Genomic DNA, 11,778 nt, shown 5'->3' with positions numbered 1-11,778 from the left:
TGTAATTGCCATCTTATTTTTACCTGGAGGCCTACAGCTAATGGAAAAGATCCTGTCTGAGTTCTTTCCCATTGCAATTACTATTTTTCCTACTACAACTATTTCTGAGCACTAAAGAGCACTAGAGTACATGGATCAGTCACACTAAGCTATAATGTAATTTGTTTGCTTTTGCATAATCAGCAACTCCAACTGGCATCATTTATGAACTATAACTAATGGTTCAACATATATGTGCTTAGTTACCATGAAGGATTTTACCCGGTTTGATGAATATAAACCATGTTTTAGTTTGGTTTCCTATACATCAATATATATTGCCCAAAGCAATCTTTTCTTATTTGAATTTCTGAAGTGACACATAAAGGACCAGCCTTATCCTAATAAGCTGCACGATCACTTTGCTGCAAAGGGAGCATCATAGACCTGGAAGGGTCATTTAAGCCATCTAATCAGCTAGTGCTACAAGCTGATGGTCTTGAGAATTAGTTCTACCAATTAGCTTACATAGGATGCATCAACTTCCTGTCCCTTCAGTAATCGACAGATCGCTCTTTACAGAAGAATCCAGGCAAATATAAACTGTGCAAATGATGAAATAGAGGTTATCTTTCTGATAAGAAAGATAACCTCTATCTGTCTTACATATTGGTAAAAAAAATCAGAAAATAAAATACAAGCTGAATAGTCAAGATCTTGTTGATGACCCAAGCTCTGTAAAGGACCTGGGAATACTCACCTCTAATGATCTAAGTGCTAGAGCTCACTGCAACTACATAGCCAAAAAGGCATTAAGAGTTGTTAACCTAATCCTACGTTGCTTTTTCTCTGGTAATATCTCACTACTAACCAGAGCATACAAAACATTTGCTAGACCAATACTCGAATACAGTTCATCAGTCTGGAATCCTTATCACGTATGTGATATTAACACAATTGAGAAAGTCCAGAAGTATTTCACAAGAAGAGTTCTCCACTCTTCTACCCGTTATAGAATACCTTACGCCACCAGACTCGAAATTCTAAAACTAGAAAACCTCGAATTACGCCGTCTTCGGTCCGACTTAAGCATGGTATATAAAATCATACATTGCAATGTCCTACCTGTCAATGAATACTTCAGCTTTAACCATAACAACACAAGAGCACACAACAGATACAAACTCAAAGTAAACCGCACCAAACTTGATTGCAGGAAATACGACTTCAGCAATAGAGTGGTCAATGTCTGGAATACTCTACCCGACTCTATAGTCTCTTCCCCAAACCCCAAAAACTTTAACCTTAGACTGTCTACTATTGACCTCACCCCTTTCCTAAGAGGTCTGTAGGGGGCGTGCATAAGCGCACCAACGTGCCTACCGTCCCTGTCCTATTGTTTCTCTTATTCTTTTATTTTTCTTATATGTACCCATTTCATATATTCACAACTATGTATACACTTGTACTTATTATCTTGTAAACAATTGACAAAATAAATAAATAAATAAATAAAATAAATAAGATTACAGACATTGCAGACTAAGGGAGCTTTGTTCAAGCTTGGAGAGTGGTGTGGTCTCAGATTGCAAACTGTATGCTATATATTTCAAATCCATGTAACTAGTCAAATGCATCTGATATTCCACACAGGGCTTGGCTACTTTGATTTCCTTAGATTATATTGTCAGGGACAGATACCAATTGAAAATGATAGCTGCCTATAAATCTAATTAGAAAAGGCCACCTTAAATGTCTGTTTCCTTTTTGTTCCTGATTGTATCAAGGACCCAGAATGCACAGTGAAAAGGAAAGCAGGAATCCTAGCTTATTTTTTTTTCAAAGCACAAATCAGTAATGCCAATACTGGTTTGGAATTCTAGGATTTATAGGATTTATATCTGGAGAATGGCTGCAAAAGGATACAGAAAATGTGTAGATTTTTTATAAGATGCAATTGGAGATTTCTTTAATGGTTTGAAGAAAATCAGAGACGTTGTTGAATTGTTCAGAAATATAAAAACACATCATACCCATTGTACATTATTATGGGGAGCCTTTACAAAACTCACATTTTGTGTTTGATTCAATCTCCCATACTCTTTCAATGAGCTTGATCAGAATCTAGAAAATTAAGGACTGAGTGAGCGGGATACTGGGAGTAAAGCTTGAATCTGAACCTGTGAGTACACTTTTTAACATTCATAAACAAACTGAACAGCTGCGGTAAGTTATTGTCATTTTTTTTTTTTGCTGTTAAAAAAAACTTAGTCAAATTGAAACCTGCTTCATATAACACCCCAAGGAATATTGTTTGTCTGATTTTGTCTTGCCAGTATGTGTAACCCCAACAATTACTGATTGTAAACTGGGGTTTACAGTAGAGTGTCTTTTGTAAACTCAGCCAATTGTGGTTCATTCAATTGAAATTATGTAATTAACTGGGTGGAGAAGTCTCCTTTATCCCTGAAGGCAAGGGAGGTTTCTCTCTTTCAGGCTATTAGTCGGCTTTAGACTTCAGCTGACATCCCAATGATTAGACTTGCATGAAGGAGGGAGATCAGCTAATTAACACTCCTCCTCCTCCTTGGATCTGCCACTCTCAACATGCTGGAGGCAAAACAGGGATTCTAATAGCCTCACAGTATCCCAGTAGGTTTTTTGCTTAAATCTTCCCTTCCAGTGTATGTAGTGAACTATGGCAAAAAAAAAAAAATAAAAATACACACTAGGGCAGGGGTCCCCAAACTTGGCAACTTTAAGACTTGTGGACTTCGACTCCCAGAATTCTCCAGACAGTGACCTCTGCACTAGGGAAAAACCAGTGAGAAAGACCTGCTCACTTCCTAATCATTTTAGGGCAGGAGTGTCAAACTTGCATCATCACGTTGTTGTCATGTGACGCATCATGATTCCCCCCCCCCTTTGCTAAACTGGGGTTGGGCGTGGCCAGTGCATGGCACATTCAGCCTGTGGGCCATAACTTTGACACCCCTGTTTTAGGGTAAAAAGTTGTATTTATGAGTTATGGCTCTAGCTGTCACAGAGCTGTCACAGAGTGGTCCAACAGGCTAAAACATAAAAAATGTGTTGGCTTAATATACTGGGCTAATGTTGTGACTTACAAACTATGGTTTATGGCTAAGTATATTGTGTAAATTCAGCCAATTATGCTTTATTCCATAAACATTGGTCAATAGCTGAATACAAATTGCGAATCAAATCACAGATTTTATCAACCTCAACGCTCTGTTTCTAACAGTGACCAAACAGATGCTTTTGGGAAGCTCACTGGTACAGTGTTAAGGAAAAAGCCCTCCCTTGTTCCTTGCCACAAAATGTTACCTAAGGTTGATGGCATTTTGACGGCTATATTAAATTATCATACTTAATAATCTGCAGTCTACTAAACAATTATTGCAATGAGCATCTCTTCTGAAACTGCTATGCAAATTTCAGCGTATGCTTATCTTTTGCCTCCCTCTGATTATGTTCTCCTGGCCTACAGACAGATTCTGCATAAGTTACTTCCCATTTTAATATCAGATTTTCATCCCTCACTTTCCCACTAGATTTTGTCATGGCACAAATTGTTCCTTTGGCATTTTGCATGGACCAGTGAGACTCCAACTGGGCAAGAAGATGAATGGGTGATTTCATATTCCCTTCTATTGTCCTTTGGCAACTCTATTATGCTGCCTCTTTATTATCACAGTAAAAAAGACAGTTCCCAAGCTTATGGAGATGCTATGTTCTATAGCTTTCCAGGGGGTTGTCACGCACATGGGTGGGGAGGTTTAGTGGCCTCACTGAACCTGAGAACAATGCCCCTGGGAATGAGAGCTCCTGGTAATGTCATCTTGATAAGAGCAAAAGGAAAGAGTAAAGTAATGGCAGGTGGGACTTTGCAGGCATGAGTGGACCAACCTACTAAAGAGAAAGAACCCCACCATCAAACCTAGAAGAAAGCATTAGGAAATTATTTCTGTAGTCTTGTCAAAAAAAGTGACATGACTCAAACATTTAAATATTTTTGGGCATTGAATGATAAGTCCTGAGACTGGAAGATGCCACTTTTGTTACTGAGGAAGAATGTCAAAATGTCATTAATACCAGTATACTTAGAGGTGATATTTTGTTTAGACTAGGGCTGTAAAAATCGCAGCCCGTGGGCTGGATGCGTTATGCGCTGGCCACGCCCACACCCAGTTTAGTGAAAGGGAAAAAAAAAGTCACAATAAGTCACGTGATGCTGCCATGACGATGTAAGTTTGACACCCTTGGTTTAGACCAAAGCTGTAAGCAATTCAGACCCCTCACTAATGATACTGAAAACATTATTTCACATTTTATATGGACACATACAATTGGGTCGTGGAATGTGAGAAGCATAGAACAAACAAAACTTAAAATCATCAAAGGTTTATGAAGGCTTAGGATATTAATAACACTAGTAAACCAGAATGAGTTCATTTAAATCACATTAGACTAGCACTGATGATGTTGCCTACTTTGAGTAATGAAACATCTGCAAGAAAGCAACCAAGCTCAGAGAACACCAAGGACCCTTCATTTAAACTCTAAGCTACAAATATTCTACTTTATTGGTACCGCTTGATTAGAAGATTTACAGCTTAAGGCTTGAGATCATATAAGGTAATATGCTGGCAGTGATACTCAAGCAGGTAAGTGTTTGGCTTTAATCCAGTGAATAAAAGGTCATGTCTAGTCAAATCAATGACTATCCAGTGAACAGCGGAGTTATGACTACCCTTAATACAGATTCAGTGGTGGTAGGCACTGAAGAACTTTCTGGCAAATTACAAGCAATGCTAAATGCCATGCCAGAGAAGAAGAAAATAATAAAGTTAATGGTTGATTGGATTGCAAAAGTTGGAAAAACTGAGAATCCTGGACTTATAGAAAGATTTCAATTGGCCAAATGCAATAAGGCAAGAAATAGCTTTGCAGAATTCATGAAGAAAGTTACTTCGTTCATTTTTAAAACATCTGCTTCAAGTACCCTAAATATAATTTTACACTTGGATATTACTGAATGGACATTAGATTCAATTATTCTAAAAATGAAAAACAGAAGGAGAAATATAATCCTATCAACTTGGATATTTCCAGATGCAGATTGTAGAAAAGTCTTTTCTACAATCTGCAAATACGTAACTCAGAATATTAAAGAGGGTGGGAGTGACAACACAATTTGATCTGAAGGACATATGTTCGCAATATAAAATCAGTATAAGGAAAAAAAGTAAGTATGCTTTAACTTATTCCAAAAAGAATGCTAAAGGAAGAAAGAAATCACATAACTGAAAGTTGAAAACTGAAGCAGAAAAAAAACAACAATCAGCATTTCTAAAAGGAAAAAATCAAGTGGCTTTCAGAGCAAGCTGTCACAACCTGTGTGGGATAGAGAATAAAAGCCTTGAGCAACAAGAAGAAATGTTCAATATCAGACAACAAAAGACAAGGCAAGATACAGTATCTTGGTCAAGAATGTCAACAAATTGAGGAAAGAAACAGGAAAAGAAAAATAAGAGATGTTTTTAAGAAGTGAAGTTCTCAGGGCTAACAAGACTAATCAAGCAAGAGATTTAATAGAGGAAAAATCATTCATTTTTATACCTGTTTGTATATTGACTTATCCAAAGATTATTGGCAGCTTACATCTCATAAACATTATAAAACATACAATAAAGCAACTATAATCCATACATCATATTGACTACTGCAGAAACAATCCCCATCCAATAATGGTTTCTAGTTAAGTAGTATCCTTTAGTGCTGTTGTTGTGAAAGCTGACAGAATGAAAAAGAGTAAGAGCAAAGATAGAGGACTATGAGTACCAATAGACTTCAAGAGAAAAACAATCAATAGGTCTGGTGGAAAAAGCCTGATTGCTTGGCTGAAAAGATGACAAGCAAGCAAAAACTTAGCATATGCAGTGGATGGATAACAGGATCCATTAGTAGACTGGAATGTTGTTGGAAAATTTGTAGATTATCACCATAGACAGGTCAAAACGGTTGGCATTTGTCCACACAGCTGCCCTGACATGATGGCACATAAGTATAGTATGCACCAAGATAATGCAGCATTATCAGTTTGGTTTTGGAATTAAATGTCAAGGCTTGGATACAGATTGGTATTCAAATCTCAGTTGGTTGAAATCTATAATGTGTAGAAAAATCTGGGAACAGTGTAATCCAATCAATATAAGTGTTTATAAATTACATTGATTCAATGCATGTGCTCTTTCCCTACTACAGATTGAAGAAGAGGTCAGTTGAGATAGTGTGTTATGTGTTTTGCATCTGGAATTTTTTGGGGGAATACAGTTTATTTTTTGGTTTATACGTTATCCTGCACTATAAAACCACACTGGCTTCATAAACTTATTAGGCCAAAATCAGGCATGTTGCATTATAGCTACATGTAATATGTTAAACCAATCACATGCTTGTAATTATTTTAATCCACAGAACTGCCAGGTAAACAACATTTTTTTCAGCCAGAATCTATAGCCTAAAATGAAATGTAACCTCTTCCATCCACCCAATGAATAAATAAATATTGCGTTGGAAGGAAAAGTTGAATATAAAGTTATACTGTATATGCATATTCAGGATATAAAAATAAAAACTATAGGAATTGGATGGGGTATAACCTGTATGATAATGGCACTTATGAGAAGGCTTTAGAATTGCAATTATTTGCAAAATTATTGTGGATCATCAAGGTGAAGATGCAACAAAGGCAAACTTTAAGAAATTGATTCAGAGAAATTGAAACAAGTTCAAAGGACAATGAGAATGAAGTGTTATGAAGAATAAAGAACGGGGCATTTTTAACCTTAGGAAAAGAAAATTGGAGGATATGATGGTGCTCTTCAAATATTTAGAAGGGATGTCACAAGGAAGTCAAGACCTATTTCTATTGTCTTAAGTGGGAACATAGAATAATAGAGTTAGGTTACAGGAAAGCAGATTTCAACTAAATGTTAGGACAAAATCTCCACACACGGTAAGAACAATTCATATCCTTTCACTGGATATGTGTCCTTTCATTGGATATGTTCAAAATTACAAATTCAATTAACTGTTCTTAGGAATGTTTTAATATAGAATAGAATAAACAGAGTTGGAAGGGACCTTGGAGGTCTTCCTGTCCAACTCTCTGCTTAAATGCAGGTAACCCTATATCATTTCAGACAAATGGTTATCCAATCTCTTCTTAAAACTTATATGAATGTCTTCAATGAATAAAGTATTGGACCTGACCTAAATGGTTTTTTCCAAATTTATTATTTTAATTCAGCCATAACTCTGCTTAATATACCTATGACATACATAGACACACACACAAGCTTTCTACTATTTTTAATGGAAAAATAGAAAATACTATTGTTCATTTACATAGACCTTGCTTTGTTTGAACAAGTAATAGTTATACTACTCATAAACTGAATAATAAATAGAACAATAATTAAGAGTGTATATTAAAAAATAGAAACTCTTCTTGGTTCAACTTTGCCATAAATCAACATTTTGTAAGTAAACTCTCATTCTCCTATCATTCTCCTATTTGTAGTACTGAAAAAATATTGAATAGTAAGACTGTGTTAGTGTTAACTAGAGGGTTGTAGACCCTGAATTTATTTTGTCTTATGCAACACAGCCCAGTGTGTTATAAATAGTAATCAGATAACAAACTCAGAGGTTATTTGTAGTGGCATTTATTTTTATATCTACAGATTACAAAATGAAGAATTGTTTTGTGGGGCAGGGAAGGAATCAAGATTTATCCTTTAATCATTATGTCCTATGGAAATTGAACTTAATGACAGAATGAACTAAAAGCTAATGTTGTCTCTAATGGGTTTCAAAGGACAAATAATCCTAATAGTGGGCAATGATTTATGTGAACACATACTAGATCTATAAGAGCATTTCCTATCATGAACTGTGAATCTAATTTTTAAAAGCAAGTTAAGTATAAATCAATTATATATCTAACTAGCTACAGTGGGATGCAAAAGTAGCAGGAAGTGAACATTAAGGTTTTGATTTTCTACCAGTAAAAATTTATCTGAGTTGCATTATCCAGTTTTATTTTCTATCCAAAACTGCAGGATCACAAAGCAGTCCACCTAGAATAGAAAATTTAGAATTTAAGATATTGTGCATACCCAGTACTTAAAAACAGTATGCGTAAGAGAAGAGATTGATCCAGCAGAGAGAGTCTCATTTAAAGAGTCATTTAGGATTTACCCCCAGATGCATCTTGCAGATATTCTGTTTGTTTAAACTGTGCTTAATTTTTTAATTTCCCATTTTAACATAATTTTGCTGTGTAATTATTTATTGCTCTTCTAAGCAGGCAGACCCAGAGGATTCTGCTTTCCTACCAGTTGAAGCTGCAAAGCCTGCAAAAGTGATTATGAATTGCACCAAATCGTAGATTTGCTATTTATTTCCTATCTTTAAAGCAGCTGAGAAAGCTAACTAGGGTATGTTTCTTTTAATGGCCACTTTAGAGATGTGAAATTCTCAAAATAAAATTGCTTTCTTGTAGATTAGGTACGGCTACAGATACAATTAAGGACTGCAACAGTTCATCAGACTGGGGCATTATTTGTTGCCATTTCTTAAATTTCTTTCTAACCCAGAGCTAATATATACACAAGACACATTAAAAAAAAACAAAGCCAAGCAAAAGTTCCTTTCTAAAGGGCTTGAGCAGTTCATGCACAGTTTAAACAATTTACTTCTATGGCTATTATCAGTTTCAGGGGAAATTTAAAGAAAACCTTTATTATAGCCCAGAATGATGTGAAAACAAACTCATTCTCTCTCCTCTCTCTCTCCCTCCTTCTTACACACTTAGCAATACTCACATTCATCTTCTGTAAAGAGACCTTCTCTTTCAAGCCATTTTGTAAAGAATTCCAGTCATTTCAGTAGAATAAATAGAGTCCTGTTCTCCGTAGGGCTGCCTAGAATACTGTTCATCATCTCTTTCCTTTTGATAACCATTCTGTTAGGATATGGAAGTTGAGTTCAAAAATAGACTCCAATTCCCTTGGCATCAAACATGCAGACTAGACAGCTGTCGGGATCCCACTGAACCCAACCTTGTGCCAATAGATTTCAATGCAATCTTTTCTTGGAGTGATGAGCTGGTTCATTACATTGCATGAACTTGCCTTCACCCTCCAGATGGATGGTGAGCTTTTCACAGCGTTAAAAGAATATAAGCTGATCTGTCCTAAAGCTTTGTCTTTTTCATTCATCAGCCTTGCAAGACAAACCCCGAGTCTTTTTTGAATTATTCATGAGTCCTCCCTTTCACTATTGCTACTCTATGCTTCAAACTAGTTAATGTGGCATAACTTTTGTATTGCAGCTTTTATAAAAATTAAAAATCTGTGACGTGGGTTCAAAGGCAGTGGAATGTGTGTGTATTTTTAAATGTGTTGCAAATGGGCTTATATATAAGTATATGTGTATTTCATATTGTGGTATATGTGAAACATACCGCAAGAGGCCATCTTATGCATGCTTGTGTAGAAATCATCATCACCAGGAAAAGAAACTTTTATTTTGGAGTAAACATTCCGAAGACTGGGATGTCAGAATAACAAAACCTATTTTAAGGGGAAAATGTTAAATCTTAAGACAACCTAAAAATAAAAACCTTTCTTCCCTTGAGATGATCTCACAAACTTTCCACCTAGAAAACAACAAATGGAACAAATCTGTAATATTTCAAAGAAACTTCATAACATGAAGTTTCAGAGGATTTTACTTTCTGGATCATTATACATAGGACATTAACACGATTGAGCGGGTTCAAAGGTATTTCTCGAGAAGAGTACTTCACTCCTCTACTCACAATAGTATTCCCTATGCCTCCATGGTTTGAAATTTTGGGCTTGGACAATCTTGAACTGCGCCACCTGCAGTCCGATCTAAGCATTGTTCACAAAATTGTCTGCTGTGACATCTTGCCTGGCAACAACTACTTCAGTTTCAATCACAATAATACATGGGCAAACAACTGATACAAACTTAAGATAAACTGCTCCAAACTTGATTGTAGAAAATACGACTTCAGCAACAGAGTGGTTAATGCCTGGAACGCCCTACCTGACTCGGTTATTATAACCTTAACTCTTCACAGCTTCAACCTCAAACTGTCTACTGTGGGCCTCACCCCATTTTTAAGCGGTCCTTAAAGTGGGTGTGCATAAGCACACCAGCGTGCTATCATCCCTGTCTTACTGTCCCCATTTATCTATATTTACTTCCTTTGTTCATATTTATGTTACCTACACTTGTTATCTTGTAGATGTTTGACAAATAAATAAATAATTAACTAATATAATAAATACAATCATTTATATTAACTATTTTCTTGCATCCAAAAGGATAATGGCAGCAAAAATGTATATAAAATCAAACCTTTATTGTCAATGCACAACATGTGTACAATGAAATTGAATGAGCCTCCCTTGGTGCAGCCCCCCCCCCCGAGACACAAAATACATCTCAATAACTCAATAAATAAAAGAAATAGAATTCCTAAACCCAAATAAGTAATAATTAAAACACATTCCCATATACTTATATGCATGTAACATTTTATATTACATTGGTATGAACATGTTGCATGTTGCGCTGGCCCTGCAAGTCTATATACAACTGTACATGAAATTCATCATGATTTTCAGATGTAATGTGGCTTATTCCCACCCTCCATAATATATTTATACACTCTACCTGTTATAGGATTTTGCTACTAGAAGAGATGTTTTACAATAAAAGTCAGATATTCATGAAATCTAGAGAATCTTTAGCAAAAATATACTTGTTCAGTTAGAAAACAACTACTACCAACCTGCCTTCAATCGAGGACCTGTATCCTGCACGAGTCAAAAAGAGGGCAGTGAAAATATTTACAGACCCTTCACATCCTGGACATAAACTGTTTCAACTCCTTCGCTCAAAACGACGCTATAGAGCACTGCACACCAGATCAACTAGACACAAGGGGAGTTTTTCCCCGAATGCCATCACTCTGCTAAACAAATAATTCCCTTAACACTGTTCAACTATTACAAAGTCTGCATTACTATTACTATTAATCTTCTCATCACTCCTTATCACCCATCCCCTCCCACTTGTGACTGTATGACTGTAACTTTGTTGCTTGTATCCTTACAGTTTATATTGACTGTTTCCTAGTATGATTTGATTGCTTATTGTACCTTATGACTATCATTAAGTGTTGTACCTTATGATTCTTGATGATTGTATATTTTCTTTTATGTATACTGAGAGTATTTGCACCAAGACAAATTCCTTTTGTGTCCAACCACACTTGGCCAATAAAAAATTCCATTCTATTCTATTCTATTCTATTCTATTCTATTCTATTCTATTCTATTCTATTCTATTCTATTCTATTCTATTCTATTCTATTCTATTCTATTCTAACCAACAGGTATTGGAAAACCTCTTCTAGGTATGGATCTGTATACAATCTTGTATTCTACACGATAGCCTGGAATGCAGGTAGATAACAAGAAATCCAAAATACCATCAGTGAAATAAAAAAGACTTCATTTTTCATGGTGTGTACATTCTTTCCAACGTTTTAAGACAAAACATTCTGTATGCAAGAGAAAACTTGTTCTTTGGAAGAAAGAAAAAACAGTGGCAATTAAGTGCATATTTTTAGATATGGTTATGTTACTTGAGATGAAATATACCACAGGTTAA

At 35.7% G+C, this 11,778-nt stretch overlaps 1 protein-coding gene across 3 annotated transcripts in view; it reads right to left on the bottom strand.

Moving 5' to 3' along the window:
* SCHIP1 (schwannomin interacting protein 1) overlaps positions 1-11,778 on the bottom strand; it is a 328,921-nt gene that overhangs the window by 139,006 nt on the left and 178,137 nt on the right. The window lies entirely within an intron of this gene.

This window comes from Notechis scutatus, chromosome 4 (assembly GCF_049901735.1).
Source record: "Notechis scutatus isolate UNSWTSFEM ecotype Mainland chromosome 4, rNotScu1.2, whole genome shotgun sequence".
Lineage (NCBI taxonomy): Eukaryota > Metazoa > Chordata > Lepidosauria > Squamata > Elapidae > Notechis > Notechis scutatus.
The sequence above is the reverse complement of the archived record's forward strand: the minus strand, read 5'-3'. Positions and strand labels throughout refer to the sequence as shown.